The 22,893-nt window shown below is 36.7% G+C and overlaps 1 protein-coding gene and 1 non-coding gene across 3 annotated transcripts in view; one reads left to right on the top strand and one right to left on the bottom strand.

Annotated features, from left to right (window-relative positions):
* USP6NL (USP6 N-terminal like) overlaps positions 1-22,893 on the bottom strand; it is a 169,671-nt gene that overhangs the window by 78,977 nt on the left and 67,801 nt on the right. The gene's annotated exons all lie outside the window — the stretch shown is intronic.
* On the top strand, positions 5,180-5,287 carry LOC121498325. Its single transcript, XR_005989713.1, has one exon. It is a non-coding gene; the product is annotated as a U6 spliceosomal RNA (small nuclear RNA).

The following is a 22,893-nucleotide window of genomic DNA, read 5'->3' as shown; positions in this document are numbered from 1 at the left end:
CCTGTAGATCTACCCAGTGATGTGCCAATAAAGGCTCAGTGGCTGCCTCTTGGAGGGAAGGAGCAGGAGCTACATGACCTGGTCTGCAGCATCCCCACCTTCCTATGGCCCCCACCACCCCTGTGGTGCCGAATGACCAAGAACAGTGCTGTCACAGGACGCAGAGTTCAGCTGGCTCCAGTACTTCAACAAATCTACCTCCGCCTTTTCCACAGCTGTCAAGCCTCTCAATGCGTCCATGTAATTGATTCAGCCAGTCTTCTAGAAGGGATGGGAACCAGGATCAAATAAGAGTCTGTTTTTAATGGGATTTAAAGATGAAACGTGGTAGGTAAAGAGCTTCCCAGGCATTGGTGACCAAAGGCAGCAGAAAAACGGGAAGCAGAAACTACCAGAAAGCTGAGAAAAAGCAGCTGTTGCAGAGAGGAAAACAGTACCTGGCGTGCAGAGCACAGACAATCTCCAACACAGAGACATTTCAGTCTAAAAAAAGAGACAGAAGGACCTCTCCCTGAAGCTTCTTCATGCTTCAGCTCCCAGTGGCTTTCACTTCCTGCTCAATTCAGATAATGCTGTTTTCTTGAAATAATTTGAGTAAGTTACTGTCCTCTGTGATCTGAGTTCCTTCATTCCACCGCATCTTTCAACCAAAAGAGGCCCTCAGCACCAAGGGTGCCTATGCAATGGTTTCAGTTATTTGTGATCACTTTCTTTCTTTTTTTTAAGATTTTATTTATTTATTCATGACAGAGAGAGAGAGAGAGAGAGAGAGAGAGAGAGAGGCAGAGACACAGGCAGAGGGAGAAGCAGGCTCCACGCAGAGAGCTCAACGTGGGACTCAATCCCGGTTCTCCAGGATCACACCCCGGGCTGAAGGCGACACTAAACCACTGGGCCACTGGGGCTGCCCTGAACACTTTCTTAGCATGCCATGGACTAAGACATATCAAAAATAAGGATTCCTTTAATGGTAAAGTCTTAATAGGCACCACTGCTAAAAACTTCAGCATTTATTTTGTCAAGCTCTAGATCCAAGGCTGGAAGGAAAGCTCAAAGGAGTAAGCAGAGTTAAGCAGGTAACTAAAATGTAACTAAAAACAAACAAATAAAATAAAGGAAGGTGTACCAGTCCCAAGAGAACTTGAAATATCACTTATTGTAACTGGTCATTCTGTGTGAGAGAATGGGGGCACCTACAAGTTCCACATACCCGCCCTCCCCCTGGAGAAAGCTTATTCTAAAACAACATGCCAGGATACTCTGGGAGCCAAAGCCAAAAGCACCACCTGCCGGTCCGTGTGAGATGGAACTAACCCAGTGTCTCCTCATATTCATTCTACTTCCTTCACTGGGAGGTCATCTATAATCCAAACATTCCTTTGCACTCCAGCCCAGTCCCACTTCAATCTCTCATAACTCACTTAATTCCACATTAATGTCTTATAAATAACTGCACAACCCCAAAAACCTACTTCTCTCTTTCTTCCTCCCTCCACTAGAGTTAATCATCTTAGAAGTCATTGGCTTCCTTCTCTCTATCTTGTGTTCACTGGGAATAAGACAACATTCAGATCATAGCTGCAATTATAAAACTATTATAAATAATCATGATCAAGTAAGGGACAGCCAAAGGCTAGAAGTTCAATATATGAAAGAACCAATGCCATAACCCAAAATCCTCAGAAATGTCCAGATCTGGTCTCAAAACAGCCGCACAAGTATCCATACAATAGCTTCATATTTCTCTGGCTTAATATGCATTGTCTGATACCATAAAAACATTCAAAATAATAACTTTAAATGCTCTTCAACTTTAGATTTTAATTATCAGTATAAATATGATTTGTATCTTTCTACTCAAAATATTTCTATTATGTCACTATCAGCATGGTATTAATATTTTCTTTCTACTATATGCTTTCAATGAGTAGTTTTAAATTTTTTCAATAAATTTGCAGAACACATTCCTTCAAATTCTTATACAGAAGCCAAATTGCCCAGCAAGGCAGGAAGGTGAGGCTGAGGAGAGAGGGAGCAAAGTTGTCCTGGTTTGATCTCTTTCCCTTTTTCCTCCACAGAGATCCAGGGGACCTGTACAGAACTACAGTGCTATACAGGCCAAAGCAAGCTGTAACCACCAGCCTTTTTTTATGTGTGCCTTTGTAAAGCTACTGCTTTTATGCAGCTTTGTAAAGCTACTGCTTTTTTGAGTAACCTTTGTAAAGCTATTGCTCAAGTAATTCTCTTCCAATTGGTTTCCCAACTGCCATCTCAAGCACCCCTTTCACAGTCTCTCCCACAGTTCTCTAGGTTTGGGTCTCCCTTTTGGGTTGACCTGAACCCTAAAATGTTCAGATCAACATTTTATAATTGGTAGGTTGGCTATTTTATTTTGTTTGTAAGCATATACTTTTAAGATCTTTCAAAACAGGACACAGCTCTAATATTTTAAACACAGAGTACCCAGTATCAGCAAGGTATTTAATATTTCTATAACTAAGAAGATACTTAAAAATATAGTATTAACAATAATTTCTGGGCAAGCTTCTATTACTTGCTTCCTAATTTTTAGAAAGATGAGAAGCAAAATAATTTTAAAGTCCTAAAAACAATTACTGACAAAGATTTACTATAATTGAGAAGATAATGTTTTTCTCAAATTTAATCAAGAATTATAGCCTGCTTCTAGCCCACTGTCATAAGGGAAAACTGCTTCTTTTGTTCTAGTGTACTTCCAAACTCATACACATAATATTGAATATATTTATTGACATGTCTATTTAATTGTAAGTTCCGTGAACAGAAGACAATTTATCTTATTCATTGTAGTATCTCTAGTTATCTACCATAGTGCCTAATACATAGTAGACGCTCACCATATAGTTCTTAAAAATATAAAAATAACTCCTCAAAATTCACTACTATTGTGAACTATTCAACCAGCTAAACATTTAATATATCAATTTATTTTTAACAATTAGATTTTTCTTTTATTTACTTATGAGAGAGAGAGAGAGCAAGCATGAGCCAGGGGAGGCGCTGAAGGGGAGGGAGACGGAGAGAGAGAGAGAGAAAGAGAGAGAGAATCTCTTAAGCAGACTCCACCTTGAGCATAGAGCCTAAAGTGGAGCTTGATCCCATGACCCTGATTATGACCTCAGCCAAAAGAGTCAGACCCTCAAGGGACTCAACCCAGGTGTTCCAACAGATTTTAAGCTATTTTCCAGATATACTTTCACTGCAAAAAGTATACCATTACTAAAGATTCTCAGCTATGTTTTTTTATTCTATTTCAAGGTAGCATCAAAAATTTCATTAAGACTCTAAAATTCAGATATGAGAAGTCACAATCTATTTCTGATTAGCACTTTTGATTACTTACAAGTCCTTCATATCCATCAAGGAAGGAAAGAAGGAAGGAATGAAGGAAGGAAGGAACGAAGGAAGGAGATATGGAGAGAGAGAAAAGAGAGAAAGGAGGAGCCTCTTGAAAAATGAAAGAAATCAGAGACTTGTATGGGATGTTTGTGTTCCAGTCCACTCTCCTCACATCTTCCTTACCTAACTCCCCAATCTATTCATAGAACCTTGCAGCCTCACTTTCTTGACAGGAAGGTCCTGTTCACATGGCTAAATGTGCTACCATCACGCTTCAAGTCCATGTGGAGACACTTTAGCTAAAATGACACTCCAGGGCAGCCCCGGTGACTCAGTGGTTTAGTGCCGCCTTCAGCCCAGGGCGTGATCCTGGAGTCCCAGGACAGAGTCCCACATCGGGTTCTCTTCATGGAGCCTCCTTCTCCCTCTGCCTGTGTCTCTGCCCCGCCCCCCCTCTGTCTCTCATGAATAAATAAAATATTTTTAAAAAATTTTTTTAAAAAATATAAGAAGACTCTAGAACTCTCCCAGAACTCTTCCATCTCATGCGGGCAGAAGGACTTCTGAGGTTGCTAGGTTGAGCTCCTTGCTCTCTTTCTCTCAGCCACCCTGGGTGCATATCCTCTGGTCTACTCTCCATGCATGAAGGCACCTGTCCTGAGGGGAGGCCTGCAGTTGCTCAGCTGTGCTAGTCATCCAGGGGGTATGTCTCAGTCAAGTCAGGCTAATAAGCCCTTTCACTTCAGATCGAATGTCATGTCCTCAGATCAGCCAATGGAGAGGATATTTTGATCTTCATCCACGGGTCTCTTGTGTCTCACTTCTCAAGGAGAAGAAACAGTATCACTACTGGTTCCCTAGAACTCCCCAGATCAGACTAGAAACTCCTACGTTTATGTGTAAGGTGATTCATAAAGAAAAAGGATATGGAGTGATGTAACAATATTTAAATACCATTACTACCGATGAGAAGCATAATTACTAGTTGTTGAATATGAGTGCAACTCCCACATTCGGGGGCAGGGTTGAATGAGAAAATTGCCAACAACAGATACTTAGAACCAAGACAAGCTCATGAGTCATTTTACTCATTTAAATCCGCCTACAGTTGCTGGCAAACTCAGGATTATACCTTAGCTGCTTTTCCAGCAGTGTAATTGTTTCAGAAGATGACACAAGACTCACTGGTAACAACTCCCTGTTTGTGGATACTTTATAACCTGTCTAGTGAGAGTTTCCTATGTGTCAGACACTGTGTTTGAGCATTAACTCACATAATCTCACACATAATCCTCACACAGCCTACTCTGATAGTTGTATGTCTACCCCCAGTTTATGCGGAGCCTGAGGTACAGAGAGGTTAAGGCATTCTGGTTCTGTGGGAAGTAAGCAGCAGAGCAGGACTTAAAAGTCAAGACTGTCTGACTTCAAAGCCTTCTTTCTAACCACCAAGCTATACTGCTGAAGTACAAATGGATAATCTTTTTCTATTCTTCTCATCTCTGCTAGTCCTTACATTTCTTAGAAACAAATCAAAAAAAAAAAAACCAAACAAACAAACAAACAAATCTATCTGTGATTCCTATGGATTCGTAACTGGTGCTTTCTGCTTTCCAGTAGCCTTCTAAACTTACCACACTAACTTGTCTACTATTTGTCCAAAATGGACTCCAATAACGTAGAAAGTCCAAGAACTATTTATATGAAATATTCTTTGTGATCCTAAGCAACTGTACCTCCCATATTACATTTTAAATTGTATGCTTCAGGATAATAATAGGAAATGTTCAAGAAACATGCAGTGCTTGCTTCAGCAACACACATACTAAAAATTGGAATGATACAGAGAGGATTAGTATGGCCCTTGCACAAAGACAACAGGCAAATCCATGAAGCAGTCCCAAAAATCATACAAATAAAACCAAAAAACCTGCAAAACTATTTGACAGACAAATCACTATATGGATACTAAAGTTAACTCTGCTAAAACACTTTATGCATTTAGTAGATACTAACTTACATGCCCTCACAATTAATTTCTATGATTATGGAAAGAATTCTGTTGAATCTACTTCACTTAATTGACTTTCACAACTCTTTCAGCTCATTCAGAACTGTAAGAATGTACAGTTATATTCACTACAAGTTCATGTTGAATCCAGCCCAATGGGTACTTACAAGAAATGATGCAACTATACCAGATTCTTGTAGACCACTTGGAAGACAAAGAGGATGGAAGAGAATTCATAGAATGTCCACCCTAGTAGCACATAACTAATTCCACAGATAATTTGGCAAACCCTATTCTCAACCCAATGGTAACTTTTCCACTTCTTAAATCAAAAATAATATGCAAATAACAAACTGTGCCTAAAATGGCATACAACAACAAGAATTCAGTATCACTTAGGACACAGTAGCACACAGAAAGAACCACATTAACACATTTTTAAAAAAGTATGAGCCATGCAAGTATGCTCTGGTCCCTGAATGGCCCTTAGGTTCAAATTGGAATATAGGCCATCGAGGAGTTTCTGGGTGGCTCAGTCACTGAAGTGTCAGATTCTTAAGCTCAGCTCAGGTCTTGATCTCAGGGTTGTGAGTTCAAGCCTTGCACTGAGCTCTACAATGGGCATGGGGCCTACTGAAAAGAAAGGAAAGAAAAAAAGGAAAGAAAGGAAGGAAAGGAAGGAAAGGAAAGGAAAGGAAAGGAAAGGAAAGGAAAGGAAGGAAGGAAGGAAGGAAGGAAGGAAGGAAGGAAGGAAGGAAGAAAGAAAGAAAGAAAGAAAGAAAGAAAGAAAGAAAAAAAGAAAGAAAGAAAGAAAAAAGAAAGAAAGAAAAAAGAATATAAGGTCATTGAATGCCAGCAACTTGGGAAATAATAAATATAGGTGTTCATATCACACTAAAGCTGTTATTCATTCAAATAATTTTTTTAAAAGGTGCCCTAAGCTCCAAGCACAGCACCACATAATTCTCATAACATAGAGTTGCATTCACCAACATGCCTAACAAATCCCAAGAATATTATATATGCATATCTCACATTTGTATGTGTGTTTAATATAACATGTATTCTTTACATTGTTACTGTGACAGTAATTTTGTGTTAGGGTGTCTTGTATAAGTGAGATTTATTTTACATAACAAACACCGAAAGTGCTATACACATATGAGAGTCACTGATCAGGAGACCAGATAAAATAAATAACCAACTAAGTCTGGTTCATAACACCTAGCATTCATTCTGCACAATCTAAACATCTTATGTATGTTATTTCATGTAATGACCTCACATCCAAGCTTTGAGGTAGGTATCATTATTTTCATTTAACAGATAAGAAAATTGTTGGGTTAATTAACTTGCAAAGATCACACAGCTTTGAAGTTGTAGAAGTGGCACTCAGACAAAGGCAATAAGGCCTCAGAGTGCTCTTAATCACTCCACGTAATCTTTGAATAAATGAAACGGCAAGCATATGAACAAAGGTTGGTCAAGAGAATCTGTCCATAAGGGATCCTCAAAGTAGCATTAAATCAGGGCAAGAGGCTGAGGGAATGCCATCCCATCAATAGGAAGCCAAGGAGGTATTTTTCAAGAGAACATTGGCCAGAAGCTGTAGTGAAAATGAAGGCTGCTCAGAAGGAAGAATGTGCTTATTAATAGCTCACGTTATTGAGCTTTTATTACCCAGCAGGCACTGTGCTAGGTACATACAATATCTCACTGAATACTCAAACAGTCCTATTATCATTTACATTGTACAGATGAGAAAATGAAACTTAAGAGGCCAATGAAACTTAAGAGGCCAACTTGTCCAAAGCTACCTAAGTGTCAAAGCCTTAACTCAAGCTCCCCTATCTGGAAGGCCACAAAGCCTGTATTCTTGCCCATTATGCTACAAAAGTTAAGAGAAAAAGAGAATATGCCTGCATATCTGCAAATTAATAAGATAGAAGCTACCAAGAAATGTACCAGGAAGTGGGTTAGCTGAGTCAGTGTTAGCTCAAACCTATACATGCTGGTTGTGTTTCTGCAAGTGAATATCCTCCTCCGATAAAAAAAAAAATCTTCCCAGATCTGAAAATGATGACTTCCCAAAATTACTTATTCCTCTGTACTTTCAGATACTCAAGTGCCCAAAGTTCCCCTCCACTGATAACAGAAAGCTACCATAGCGTTTTATGCACATAAAATGCATTTTCCTAGTTTCTGATTACAAACAAGGAAGCAAAAGTTCCGAAATGTTAAATTAGAGCAGCTCAATATTGATACAACTCTCTCTCTCTCTCTTTTTAATCCTTTACTAGCTCCCAATCACCAGACCCCAGGCAGGGAGCAGGGAAACATGGGCTCCCTGCCAATGGTTTTTAGTGATCTTTGATTTATACCCTCTATTCAATATAACCTAGTCCTATATTTATTTTTTTAACCCCTTTTGACTATATCTTTTATTTCCCTAAGTACAACACATAGGTTCTTCAGTATAAAGATTCATTAATTCTATATCATATCAAACTTTAAAAAAACTTTTCCAACATACCTATTACTGGCAATTTGTTGCATATAAATACTGTACAAAACACTCCAACTCTCATCACTGGCATTTGAAAAATGCTAATGTTTCATCATTTCAAAGCTCCTGAAGGTCATCACTTGTAACAATTGCTAATTTTCCTTAGGCATGAAACTGAATCATGGACTGTGTATATGAAAGCAGGTCACCTGGTCGTCAAGTGAGCCTAGATGCCTAGCTCATGCCTATCAAAGTAGCTTTGTTTTTCTCTCATTTCACAAACAGCAAATCCCATGGTGGGAGTAAAATAAAACCAAAGCAAAATACAAAATTTAGTGGCCTCAAAAAGAAAGTAAATAATATTTTGGAAATATTTCTAATTTGCTACAGCAAGGTTCACAATAGTGCATATAACATCCTGTTGGTGGTTAGGGATACACATAAATACCCAAAATTAACAGTGGCTGTCCTGGGGAGATTAAAGCTACAAAAAGGACACATATTTTTCAATGGATAACCTTTGGTACACCTTGAGTTGTTTACCATGTATATGTACCGCCTTATCAAAATATAAAATTAAAAATGTTAACAACTGTAAAGATAATTAATGTGAGGAGAAAGTTCCCTCCCCTCAACAAAAGGTTGAAGATTTCATACTACTCCAGTGTAGCTCCCTCTACTCAAGCAAATGTTCCCTTCTCTACCACACCCTTCTTCTAGCCTGCAGGGACCTGAAACATGAAGGGTGCTAGTACAGTGCCACCTCAGCTTTTATGATAGAATGCCTTCATCTTCTAATTTTCCTTACTGTTCTAAAGGAAGGAAAGGAAGAATGTAAATTCAAAGTGATAAAAAACTATACCAAGTGCATAACTAATTCCTTCCCATAACCCTAAGAAAGCCAATTAGCAATTTCTCCTCTAACAAGCCATTCAGGCAGAGGTGCTGTGACAATGCAGAAAGAGGAAAATTAAGAATCTATATCTTACCTTCTGGAAATATGAATAGAAAGCCAGGCCCTACAAAACATGTCTTTATCCAACACAATGATTTGAAAGAGTATTTTACTAAAAATGGCAAAAATTAAAGATACAAATGTTAAAGTTTTTAAATTTTAGGCTATTATGGGCTAGTTCAAACACTTTACAAGTAAATATACAAGCCTGGGGGCCTCTGGCTGCCCCAGGTGGTATAGCACGTGACTCTTGACTTCAGGGTCCAATTGAAGTCCCACGTTAGGCATTGAGCTTACTTAAAAAAAAAAAAAAAAAAAAGCACAAGCCAAATAACAAAATTTATGGAAAAACCTTCCTCAGCAAATCACACTACAACTTTCCTAACCAATTCACTTATATTCAATGGGATTTTTATTGCTGACAAATCTAGGTTGTTTCTGAAATGGATGTCTCCTAGAACTTTCATTTATAGTGTTCTTGAAATGCCTTTAAAAGCCTTTTAGAGGGTATTTTTTTTCCCTTAAACTCTTTTTTTCCATATAACACTGATCTTGTCAAATGCAGTTTTGCCAACAGCAGTTCTTTTCAAGAACATAACTTTAATAAACTTGCTGACAAATGGATTACATTACCATCATTGTGAATGGCAAGCTACTTTGACCATTTTTAATACAGGCAATCTAATGAGTTGCTTGGTTTCCAATGAAACCATCAATGCTTTGACAATTTCACAAATTCACTGTGGACCAAGGCTCTTTGCAGGTACTGAGAAACACAGATTATTAAGACATACTATCTGCCTTCAAGATGTTTACAACCTTGTAAATGAATAAAAGAATCATTACCATAAGAGATGCGTTCCCTACAGGACCTTACCAGCAAGGAGAGAAAGGCAAAAGTCACAATCTTTCTTAAAGCATATCACACAATCTGCAGGGGACAACTATGTTACCACACTAATGCAAACTGTTCTTAATTCTTAACTGGAAAAGTGCAGAGCATCTAAAGAATTAATTATTAGGACTGATTATCTAAAGGTAGAACAGAATTTTAGTGAGTTCATTTTTGTTTATCTCAACACTATGGATTTATCTTCTAGGAGATGCCTTCAGTTTGACTTACATCCCTCTAGAAATTTAATGACACATCTAGAAACCAGATGCTCAAATTGCTTGGCAAGTATACTGGAATGCCAACACAAACCAAAGTTAATTGCCTACTTTCTTCTAAATGCTATCAAGCACCATAAATCTTTTGGAAAGTAGGATTATCTTTATTTACAACATGCTTTAAAACAAAGTGTTTTCCTACTGAATTATGCCTGGAATGTGTGTATATATGTAAACATATGCAAAACAAAGCTTTCCCCAAAATCTATAGAATAGTTTCACAACAGTCTGATGGATTCATTTAACAAATTAAAATGAAACTAATACTGTTATACAAATTAATACAAAATTAGTCCACATACAAATACTTTCACTCCAGTTCTCATTTTGTTTTTGTTCAATTCAACAGAAATCTTATAACTGCTCTACCATTTATTACTGATGTAAACCTGGGCAAGTTACAACCTGCAATGAAGCACTGGTATCTTCACCTGTAAAAGAGAAATAAGGATAACAAGAGCACCAACTAACATTAACTAAATGTCTGCTACCTGTCAGATACTACTCTAAGCATATCACATCCTATGATGCATATATTCTCAAGCACGTGATCAAAAACTCAAACAACCTTATGGTGTAGACACTATAGAGAAAGAATAATATATCACCGCACTCCAGATGAGGAAAGAGACACACATGTTTCCAAAGGTCTCACAGCAGGTGCCAGAGTCCATTTGGCTGGGGATCCAAAAGTCACAGTCTCAATCACTAAGATACAGCTGCTTAAAAACTGTAAAACATCTCCTGCCCAACTTGTAGAATCATTGTGAACATCACATTTAATTTGGCTCATAGAAGTATTTTATAACTTTCAGTGCCATATAAGATAGGATACTTAATAAAGTTTTGAGGACAAGATTGATAAAAATTGACTGTGGAAGAATCAAAGCAAAAATTTAAGTTAAAAAAACAGTTAAAGGAGTTGTAAAGAGCCTTCAAATGTATCTAGCTCAACTTCCCACAAATGTTAACATCCCCTCAATAACATGCTTAGTAAGTTGTCACAGAATTTCTCCTTTAATGCCTACAGAGATGAAAATTTCCCAAACACACAAGTCAGCCCATTCCATCTTGAAATGTTCAAATTATTATTAGAAATGTCATCCTTTCAGCTCTAAACAAAATTAGGCTTTTCCACATGATAAGCCTATAAATACAAATCACTAAGATATTCACACTGTTCAACACAAGACATTTTATTAAAGTCTCCCTTTGAACTGTGACACCCAAATTCAGCATAATATCCCAGAAGAGGCCTGATGTGAGGAAAACAACAGCCTATTACCTTCTTGATCTGCATCTAAATCATTCACTTTTCTTTCCTGGCTGGTAGTCAATTTAATGAGCTTGTATTTAGCATACACTTAATTGAAATCTCTCAGTCCTCTCTCAGGGGCTATCTCAATCACAGTGTAGAACATGACATTTAATCATTTTTAATCTTGTTTTCACCTTGGTCTATTATTCTAGCCTGAAAAGATCTTGGCAAATCTTAATTTCATAACCTTACTTTATCAACACTGTACCCTCTCTCTTCCTTTGCAAACCCAATGATTACAATGGAATTTTTATCCTAGCCACTAAAAAAATGCTAAATAAGTTAAGATCCTAAGACACATTCCAAAGACCTTGACCCTGACAAGAATTAATTTATATATATGATCCATTGATCAAATATAAAATCCTTAAAAGACCTATTTCTTCTTGTAGTCTGTGATGGCATCACAGAAGCCTTTTCAAATATGTTTCTAACACCCAAATAAAACCTATCTCTTGGTGGGTTGGGCTCAAGAGAGTAAGATCCTAAACTCACTCCTTCCTACGGATACAATAAATACACAATTACATATGGAACAATTTCCCCTTCTATGAATAACTAAACAAAATCTTTTTTAAAAAAAAAAAGGAATAATTTCCTCTGAGAAATACCAGAAAAGTAGATGAACAGAGCCTCCACAACAAAGGATAACATTAAAGATAGGAAAGGCAAAGACAGCATGAAAGAGAGGGGAGAGAAAGAGGGAATGGAGGTAGAGAAGGAAAGAGGGGAGGGAAAGGAAGGGAGAAGAAGGAAAGGGGGGAGGAAGGAAGGGAGGAAGAAAGAGGCAAGCAAAACAAATAAAAAACACACCCTGGGCACAATCAGGAGGGATCTCAAAAACAAGTAAGTTTTCCCTCACAAGTAAGAAGTTTTCCCTCATTTTGTGCTCTGTATCAGGCATCCAACACTGAGATCCTGAATGAGAGAAGAGCCCTCTAAACTTTGAAAACCAACAAGGATCATATCTGGGAAAGCCATAAAACATAAAAGCCATCTGGGAATGGAGAACCCACTCTTAAAGGAGTTCTCATAGAGCTCACTCATCCCAGGACCCAGAGCAAACACACCAGTCGGAAAAGTGCCTAGATCATATGGAGAGATCCACTTATTAATGTTAAAACACCTGCCAGACAGGCAGGAAACCAGGGAGACTTTCTCAGGGAATGGAGACACTAGTAGGTCATGCCATTTTTACAAACTCATTCTACCTTGCTAATGTCAGTCAGCACCAGCAGGCTCCATTTTGGAACTCTCTAACCTGCTAGAGATAGTGGGGCGCTAAAAACCCACCCATGCCCACAGCACAGACAGCAAGTCATTGCTGGGCCAGATGCCAGCTTTCCCCCTGCCCCCAGGCCATATGAAATGAGCCCATGCAGCCCACAGAGGGAACACCACTTGGGTGTCCAGCTCTGCTAGTGAGATAGGATTACACTTCTGGGCTTCACATGAAATCATTCACATAAGGCCACTCCTTCAAGACTGAAAAAGGCAGCTGATTTCTCTAATACATAAAAACAAACACAAAGAGGCAAAATGAAGAGACAGAGGAATGTGTTCCAAAGAAAGAAGAAGGGAAAAAAAACATCAGGCAAAGACATTAATGAAATGGAGATAAGCAATCTACCTAATAAAGAGTTCAAAGTAATAGTCATAAAGATGCTTACCATACTTAGGAAAAGAATGAACACAGTGAGATCCTCAACAAAGAGAAAACATAAATTCAAAACAAAAGCTACAGAGCTGAAAAATCTGCTAACTGAACTGAAAAATACTACAGTTCAACAGCAAATTGGATGGAGCAAAGAGCAAATAGGTGAGCTAGAAAACAAAGCAACAGAATTCACCAAGACAGAGCAGCAAGAGGAAAACAGAATTTTTAAAAAACAAAGATAATGTAAGGGACCTTTGGGACAACATGAAATACAGTAACAATCAAGTATGTTATAGGGGTTCTAGAAGGTGAGAAGAGAAAGGGCCAGAAAACTTATTTGAAGAAATAATAGCTGAAAGCTTTCCTAATGTGAAGAATGAAATGGACATACTTGTTCAAGAAGCCCAGAAAGTTCCAAAAAAGATGAACCCAAAGTGATCATATTAAGATACATTATAATTAAAATGGTAAAAATTAAAAGATAAAGAGAGAATCTTAATTACATGTAAGGGAAATCCCATAACGTTACAGCAGATTTTTCAGCAGAAACTATGGAGGCCAGAAGAGAGTGGCATGACATATTCAAAATGCTAAAATGGAAAAACTTTGAACCAAGAATTCTCTACCTGGTAAGATTATCATTCAGAAATGAAGGATTAAGCATTTTCCAGATAAACAAAGAAGTTCATCACCACTACCACTAAAGGGGCCTTACAAGAAATGTTAAAGAAAACATCCAAAAGTAAACACCTTACTAGAATATAGGTAAATACCTACTAAAGGCAGTAGTAGGTAAATCACTTATAAGGGTTAAAATAAAAAAAAATAAAAAATAATTAAAACTATAGTAATTAGTTAAGAGAGGCATAAAAAGGTCTTAAATCTGACAAAAAATATAAAATGTGGGAAGCATGGAGAAAAATATGTAGTTTTGGAATATACTCAAATTTAAGCTGTTATCAATGAAAACCAGACTAATATATACACAAGAAGCCATATGTGAACCTCACATTAACCATAAAGCAAAACTCATAACAAATGCACACAAAAAAATAACAAAGAAATCTAAATATAATACTAAAGAAAGCCATCAAACCACAGAGGAAGAGAGAAAGAGAAAAGAAAGGAACAGAGAAGAGCTGTGAAAACAGCCAGAAAATAGCAAACGAAAAGGCAATAAGTACATCTCTATCAATCATTACTTTAAATGTAAATGGATTAAACTCTTCAATCAAAAGACATGGAATAGCTGAATGGATTAAAAAACAAGACCCACCTATATGCTGCCCGCAAGAGACTCACATGAGAAGAACACATGCAGAGTGAAAGTGAAGGGATAGAGAAAGATAATCCATATAAAAGGAAATGAAAAGAAAGCTGGAGTAGCTATACCCACAGCAGACACAATAGTCTTTAAAACAAAGACTATAACAGTAGATAAAGAAGGCTATTACATAAGGATAAAGTAATCAATTCAACAGGAAAACATAATATTTATAATGCATGCAACATATCTGCATTGACACCAGTCTGACAAAGTAGCAGACTAACACCTTATTTACATTAATGGATAGATCCAATGAATTAAAAAAAAGAAACATCAGCCTTAAATGACATATTAGACCAGATGGACTTATTAATAGATATATATAGAACATTTAGTCCCAAAGCAATAGAATACACATTCTTCTCAAGTGCCCATGGAATATTCTCCAAAACAGATCACAGACTAGGCTACAAAACAAGTCTCAGTAAATTCAAGAAGACTGAAATCATATTTAGCGTCTTCTCCAAACACAATGGTATAAAACTAGAAATCAATTATAAAAAGAAAACTGGAAAAACCACCAAAAATGTGGGAATTAAATATGCTGTGAACCAATGGGTCATCAAAGAAATAAAAACTACACCTAGAGACATATTAAAACAGAAATATGACATACCAAAATCTTTGGAATTCAGCAAAAAAAAAAAAAATGGTTCTAAAAGGGTATATTGTAAGAATACAGGCCTATCTCAAGTAACGAGAAAAATTTCATATAACCAACCCAACTTAACATCTAAAGGAGCTAGTGAGGGAGAAAAAAAAACGAGCTAGTGAGGGAGAAAAAAAAGCCCAAAGTCAATAAAAGGAATAAAATGATAAGGATTAGAGCAGAAATAAATAATATACTGAAAAAGAAATCAATGAAACTAAAAGTTGGTTCTTTGAAAAAATAAACAAAATTGACAAATGTTTAGCAAGATTAACCAAGAAAAAAAAGAAGGCTCTAACAAACAAAATCAAAAATGAAAGAGGAGAACTTACAACTGACACCACAAAAACTCAAAGGATCCATAAGAGAATACTGGAACAATTATACATCAACAAGTTAGACAACGTAAAAGAAATGTATAAATTCCTAGAAACATGTAATTTTCTAAGACTGAATACTGAAGAAACAGAAAACCTAAATAGACTGATTACTAGTAAGTAGATTGAATCAGTCATCAAAAATCTCCCAACATACAGAAGTCCAGGACCAGACAGCTTCACTGGTAAATATTATCAAACAGTTAAAGAAGATTTAATACTTACCCTTCTCAAACTCTTTCAAAAATTGAAGAGGAGGGAATACTTCCTTCCAACCTCATTTTATGAGACAAACATTACCCATATACCAAAACTAGATAAGGATACAAAAGAAAATTACAGGCCAATAACATTGGTGAAAATTGATGTGTAAATCCACAACAAAATGAGCAAATCGAATTCAACAATACATTAAAAGGGTCATACACCATGGTCAAGTGGAAGTTATCCCAAGAAAGCAAGGATGGTTCTACATCCACAAGCCAATCAGCATGATACACAATGTTAACAAAATGAAGGATAAGTATGACCTCTAATAGATACAGAAAATGATTCACAAAATTCAATATCCATTTACAATTAAAAACTCTCAGCAAAGTGGATATAGAGGGAATGGATCTCAACATAATAAAGGTATATATGACAAACCCAATCATACTCAATGGTAAGAAGCTGAAAGCTTTTCCTTTAAGATCAGGAACAAGACAATGAAGCCCACTCTCATCACTTTTATTCAAAATAGTATTAGAAGTACTAGCCACAACAATTAGGCAAGAAAAAGAAATAAAAACATCCAAGTAGGAAAGGAAGAAGTAAAACTGTCACTAATAGCAGATGACCTGATACTCCATATAGAAAACACTAAAGATGCCATCGTAAAAATCTTGGAATTAGGGTACTCGGGTGGCTCAGTCAGTTAAGTGGCTGACTCTTGATTTCAACTCAGGTCATGATCTCAGGTTCAGAGATCGAGCCCTGAGTGGGGTTCCATACTCAACAGAGAGTCTGTTTAAAAGACTCTCACTCTCTCTCAGTCTCTCTCTCTCTCTCTCTCTCCCTCCCTCCCTCTGCCCCTCCTCCTGCTAAGACATGCTGTCTCTTTAAAATAAATAAATCTTTAAAATATATTCTTTTAATTGATAAATTCAGTAAAGTAGCAGGGTACAAAATAAACATACAGAAATCTGTGGCATTTCTATATACTAATAAATTATCAGAAAGTGATATTAAGAAAGCAGTCCCATTTACAACTGCATCAAAAAGAAAAAAATAGCTATGAATAAATTTAACCAAGAAGGTGAAATTTAACCTATACATTGAAAACTGAACACTGATGAAAGAAAGTAAAGAAGATAAAAATAAATGGAAAGATATTCATGGATTAGAAGAATATTGTAAAAATGTCCATAGTACCCCAAGATTCAATGCAACACCTCTCAAAATTCCAATGGCATTTTTCATAGAACTAGAACAAACAATCCTAAATTTGTATATAACCACCTGAAGACAAATGACCTTGACATAGAAAAACAAAACTGAGGTATGCTCCCTGATTTTTAACTATACTACAAAGTTACAATAATCAAGCCAGTATGGTAGGGACACCTGGGTGGCTCAGTGGTTGAGCATCTGCCTTTGGCTCTGGTTGTGATCCTGGGATCCTGGGATCAAGTCCCACATCAGGCTCACCACAGGGAGCCTGGGTCTCTGCTTATGTCTCTGCCTCTCTGTCTCTCTCATGAATAAATAAATAAAATCCTTAAAAAAAACACACACACACACAACAGTATGGTGTTGTTATAAAAACACACACAGATCAATGGAACATAATTCAGAGCACAGAATTAAAACCATACATATATGGACAATTAATTTATAACAAAGGACCCAAGAACATATACTGGCTAAGGACAGTCTCATCAATAAGTGGTGCTGGGAATACTGGACAACCATATGCAAAGAATGAACTAGACCACTATCTTACACCACACAGAAAAATTCACTCAAAATGGATTCACTCAAAAATTCACTCAAAGTTACACTCACTTGAATGCAAGACCTAAAACCATAAAATTCCTAGAAAAAAACAGACAGTAGGTTCCTTGACACTGGTCTTAGTGATATTTTTGTGGATGTGACTCCAAAGGCAAGGGAAACAAAAATAAAATAAACAAATGGAATTACTTCAAACTAAAAAGCTTCTGTACAATAAAAGAAACCATCATCAAAATGAAAAGCAACCTAGTCAATGGGAGAAAAATTTGGCAAATCATGTATCTAATAAGGGATTAATATCCAAAATATATAAAGAACTCATAACTAAATAGCACAAAAACAAATAATCCAATTTAAAAACAGACAAAGGGTATGAACAGACACATTTATCCAAAGAAAACATATAAATGGTCAATAGGCATCTATTGATGTTCAACATTGCTCATCATCAGGAAAATGCACATCAAAACCTCAATGAGATATTAGCTTACACTGGTTAGAAGGGCTAGTATTAAAAAGGCAAGAAATAACAAGTGATGGGGAAGATGTGGAAAAAGGGGAACTCTCATGCACTGTTAATGGCAACGTAGGAAATGGTGCAGCCACTGTGGAAAACAGCAGAAAGGCTCCTCAAAAAATTAAGAATAGAACTACTATATGATCCAGTTATTCCACTTCTGGGTATTTATGTGAAGGATACAAAAACGTTGATTCAAAAAGATATGTCCACCCCCGTTTTCACTGCAGCATTATTTACAATAGCTGAGAAATGAGAACAACCTAAGTGTCTACCAGTAGACAAATAAAGAAAACAGACTACTACAAAGGCATTAGAAAGAATGAAATCTTGCCAACGGCAACAGCATAGATGAATCCTGAAGGTATTATGCTAAGTGAAATAAATCAGAGAAAGAAAAATGCACATAATTTCACTCATATGTGGAATCTAAAAACAAAACAAAACACATACACACACTCTCATAGATCTAGTGAACAGACTGGTTGCTACTAGAGAAGGAAAGTGGAGAGGTGGGTAAGATGAAAGGGGTCACTTGTATGGTGAGAGATGGTAACTAGACTTTTAGTGGTGATCATAATGGTGATTATATTTTACACCTAGAAGTTACATAATGTTAAAAAAACTATATAACATTATATACCAATTTTGCCCCCAACAATAATTTTTTAAAAGAAGAAATGTGAAGAAACAAAACAAAACAAACCTATCTCCAACATTTGAGATATCTATTCAGTGACAGCAAAAAAAGTAATTTTTTTGTACAAGTAGCTCTAATTATACCCAGAAAAGCTCCTAAATCATTTCCTTCTAAATACATTCATGAGGCATAATTAATAAAAATCAAGCTACAATTCTGATTACAATGACCATGAAATACAATCGTTTCTAGTCACTAGAATCTACCCTTGCTCTTCCTCTTTCAAGTCCAGTCTTCAAGTATCTGCTCTGTATTTTATTACTCTTAAAAGACTATTTACAGTTATTCCAAAATAGCCTAAGTCTGTAACTCATTTACCCCTAAACACCTGAAATGAAAGGGCGTTATTATCCCTGACCTTCCCTGGTTTTCAATTATCTCTCATTTCTGTCTCTTCTCTTTTCTGTTTGATGAGAATTCTGCTTTAACAAAACAACAAACAAACAAACAAAACCAAAACCAAAACAAGCAATGGAAGTAAAAGAGTCTGGGATATATTCTTTCTCATGTTTACATTACCTGGCCTGCTCTGAATAGCAGGCCTAAATGGGCATTACAGATTTCCAGGAAGCAAACTATGCTTTTTAAGGTGTTTTTATCATATTCCACACTTCACAGATGTCAATTCATTTGCACTTGATTCTTCCTGACACTATTTTTTAAAGTACTTATTAGTCTTTTTCATTCATTAGAGGGGACAAGTCTTTTTTTCTACCTTTCATTCAAGTCCTTAAACTCAGAGGACATTTTAAAACAGCTTTTATGTATATTTTTATTTATTCAGTGTAAGTTCCTTTTTCTTTTCTTTTTTTTCCCCTTTGTTGTTTTTTTTAATTGATCCAGGACTCCTTTGAGTGTGCAAAACGTAAGAAAGACCGCCTTTACTATTTTTCTAATTCACTTTCCTAAAGATAATCATATATCACTAACGTGGTACAGAATTTCACTCCTTAGAACTTTACAAATTCTCTGAAGTTACTAGCACTTGAACCTTACCAGTAAGTACTTTCTTATTAAACTTGAATTAGTCCTGAAAAGCAGTTCCTTTCATTATTCCCACAACCTCCTAAAATATATACTTATCAGTAAGGTTATAAAATGGATTTGTTTATATTTGAATAAGCTCTATTGTCAGGCTTAAATTCTTGATGAAAGAAATGGTTACAAATGAAAGCAAGATCTCATAGTTTCAAGGTTTCAAAATAATTCATGGAGAAAAAGTCTTTTCAATAAGTGATAGTGGAATAACTAGGTATCTGTACAGGAAAAAAAAACAAACTTTGGCTCTTACCTCACACAGTACATAAAAATTAACTTGAAATAAATCCTTGTTGTTGGGTAAAATGGGGAGACCCTGGGCCTTGGGGCCTGAAACCTTGATTCGGCCCATCCCAAAGGAGTCACCAAAGGTTAGTGGTCTTGTCACGAGAAACAATTCAAGGACAGCCATACAACACAGTGGACAGGCGACACGAGTGGGAAAATTTATTAAAGTGAAAAGCAAACTCTCAAGATGTGACAGTGGGTGAATTCAAGAGAGCTGGATACCCTGGGGGTTTCTATGTAGCTGCTAACCAGGAAGTAGAATATTCATCAATGGGGTAGAGATTTCTTGGAAGCAAGAGTTTCTTGCCTTTTCTTCCATATATGGTCAGGGGTTTCCTATCATGTGGCATCCACAATCTTGGGCCTGTCTGGATTGATCTGGTTTCCTGTGGAATGCTGCCAGGACAGGCCTCTGACTTTCCCTAGAGCTGGTCAAGACTTCCTCTATGCTGGCCTCCAGGTATCCCGTTAGAAACTAACAGCCTAGTCTAACAAGAGATTTATATGTACGAACAAAAACTACTGATCTTCTACAAGAAAACACAGGAGAAATTTTGGATTACATTGGGTACCCAAAATGAAAACATATTCATAAAGATGTTTATGTGAATGTTAATATAAACATTATTCACAATAGAGAAGAAACAACACAAATGTCCATAAACTGGCCAACAGATTAACATATTATGGTTAATCTCTATTTGGAATACCACTTAACAAAGCAAAGGAATAAATCTACTAATACATGCAGCAACATATATAAAACACAAAAGCCTCAAAATATATAACTCCATTTATATTAAAGTCTAGAAAACACAAAATCATAGTGACAGAAAATAGATTAGGAGTTGTCTGAATGAGGCTGGTGATGGGGCAAAGAGACATAAGAAAACAAGAATTTTTAGGATTCTTGATGGAACTTTTCTATATCAAGATGTGGTGGTGATGATTTGACTATAAAATTATCAAAAGTCATCAAGCTCCATGCTTCAAATGAGTAAATTCCATTGTATGCAAATTTTTTTAAAAAAAGAGTTTATTTACTTATTCATGACAGACACACAGAGAGAGAGAGAGAGGCAGAGACACGGGCAGAAGGAGAAGCAAGCTCCATGCAGGGAGCCCAACATGGGACTCAACCCCAGGTTCCCAGGATCACACCCCTGGCTGAAGACGGCATCAAACAGCTGGGCCATCATGCTGGGCCATCGGGGCTGCCCTACTGTATGCAAATTATACCTCAATAAATCTTTCTTTAAAAAGATTTCATAATCTCACATTTTTAACAATCACTACACTTTGAGTTTTATTTTTATTACTGAAACGTTTTGCTGTTTTTGGAGAATCTCTAAATTTATGCCCCATTTGGACTTCAAGGCTGTTATAGCATCAAATAACCAAACTTACATCAACAATATGAAAAATAATCACCAACAGGCTGGCTCTGTGTGAGGGGCTAATAGTCTTTCAAAACAGCAAACACAAGTTTCAATGCACTGACTTTGTTGCACCTACTTTGGAAACCATTTGTTTCCTTCAAGCTTTTTTTTTTTTTCCTTAAGATTTTGTTTATTTGAGAGAGAGAGAGAGAGAGAGAGAGAAGGAGCAAGAGCAGAGGGAAAGGGAGAGGGAGAAGCAGACTCCCCGCTGAGCACAGAGCCCAACGGGGAGAACTTGATCCTAGGACCCAGAGATCATGGCCTGAGCCAAAGGCAGATATTTAACCTACTGAGCCATCCAGGGGCCCCTGCTTCTTTCAAGTTTTTAAGTGACCTCTAAATAAAGTAAAAAATGATTGTAACTGTAACAATGATAGCAACTAACATTAATCAAGGACTATGGCTAGGCCCCATACAGATCACCTACAGCTATTTATCCCACATTCATCATTTGCAAACAATACACAGGCCTTATTTTAGTTCTTAGTAGCAAGCACAGCATCCCCCTTTTTCATTATGCTTCAGGGCCATCCCACATTCTTCTATTCCAGTTGTTTGGAATTCTCTCCAACTCTCTATACAGCTTACTCCTACTGCTCTTCCCATCACAACCTAAGAGCTACCCCTTCAGGGAGATCTTCCTTCAGTTGTTCTCTTTCATGGCACCTTGATACCTTCTTTAAAGAAAATACCATAATTTGTATGATTTCCTTTGTTTACTTGTTTGTTTTCTGCCTTCTCCATTGAACCCAAGATCGGTCCACCTCATTTTATTTAACACTCTAAATCAATGCCTCAGTACTGACACATAACTGAGGTTCAATAAGCTTCCTGAATGACTGAATGAACAAGAATTTTCTAATTTAATCCCAATCACAACTCTAGTGACACTGGTACCATTGTAGAGATGAGAAAACTAAGACTTGGAGAGGTCAATAATGGGCAATGATTAGATAGCCATTAAGCAGTGATACCACAAATAGGCCTCCTCCAAATCTTGTGCAAGTAACCAAGTGCTAATGTCTACATGCAGCGTAGCAAAACTCACTGAATTTCTACAACGGATTGTTTGGTTCTGTTCACCGAATCTGAAGTTATTGGTTGGATCCTATCATAAAACTCTAAGGACTATTCAGATTATTTGCCTAGAATTTTGTTTGATCAAATATTCTTTCAAACAATTGGGCCAGCTCAATTATGATGCCTGATGACACTTCCTGGAATAGGCTTTAACTAGGTACAACTAAATTTATAGTATATTCCCAAACAAAAGACGCATATATTTGCTAACATAAATTATGTAGTATTTATACATTCATTCTATTAACAAGTGAGCTTGTCGTCTCACTATTCTCACGCACTATTAGTTCTCACTATACTGTACTTCCTGCCAAGACTGAACAGCAAAATGCCAGCCATCACAAGTAAAAGCTTTGAATATGCCTAGAGGCATGGCATATACGCACCAATTAAGAAAAAACAAAGGTTATATTCAGCAATGTGAGACTTACTACAATAATTCTATTCACTGGGGGAAAAAGTAAAGCCAGAAAAAGAAAAGCAGAATG

Source organism: Vulpes lagopus, chromosome 8 (assembly GCF_018345385.1).
Source record: "Vulpes lagopus strain Blue_001 chromosome 8, ASM1834538v1, whole genome shotgun sequence".
NCBI lineage: Eukaryota > Metazoa > Chordata > Mammalia > Carnivora > Canidae > Vulpes > Vulpes lagopus.
The sequence above is the reverse complement of the archived record's forward strand: the minus strand, read 5'-3'. Positions and strand labels throughout refer to the sequence as shown.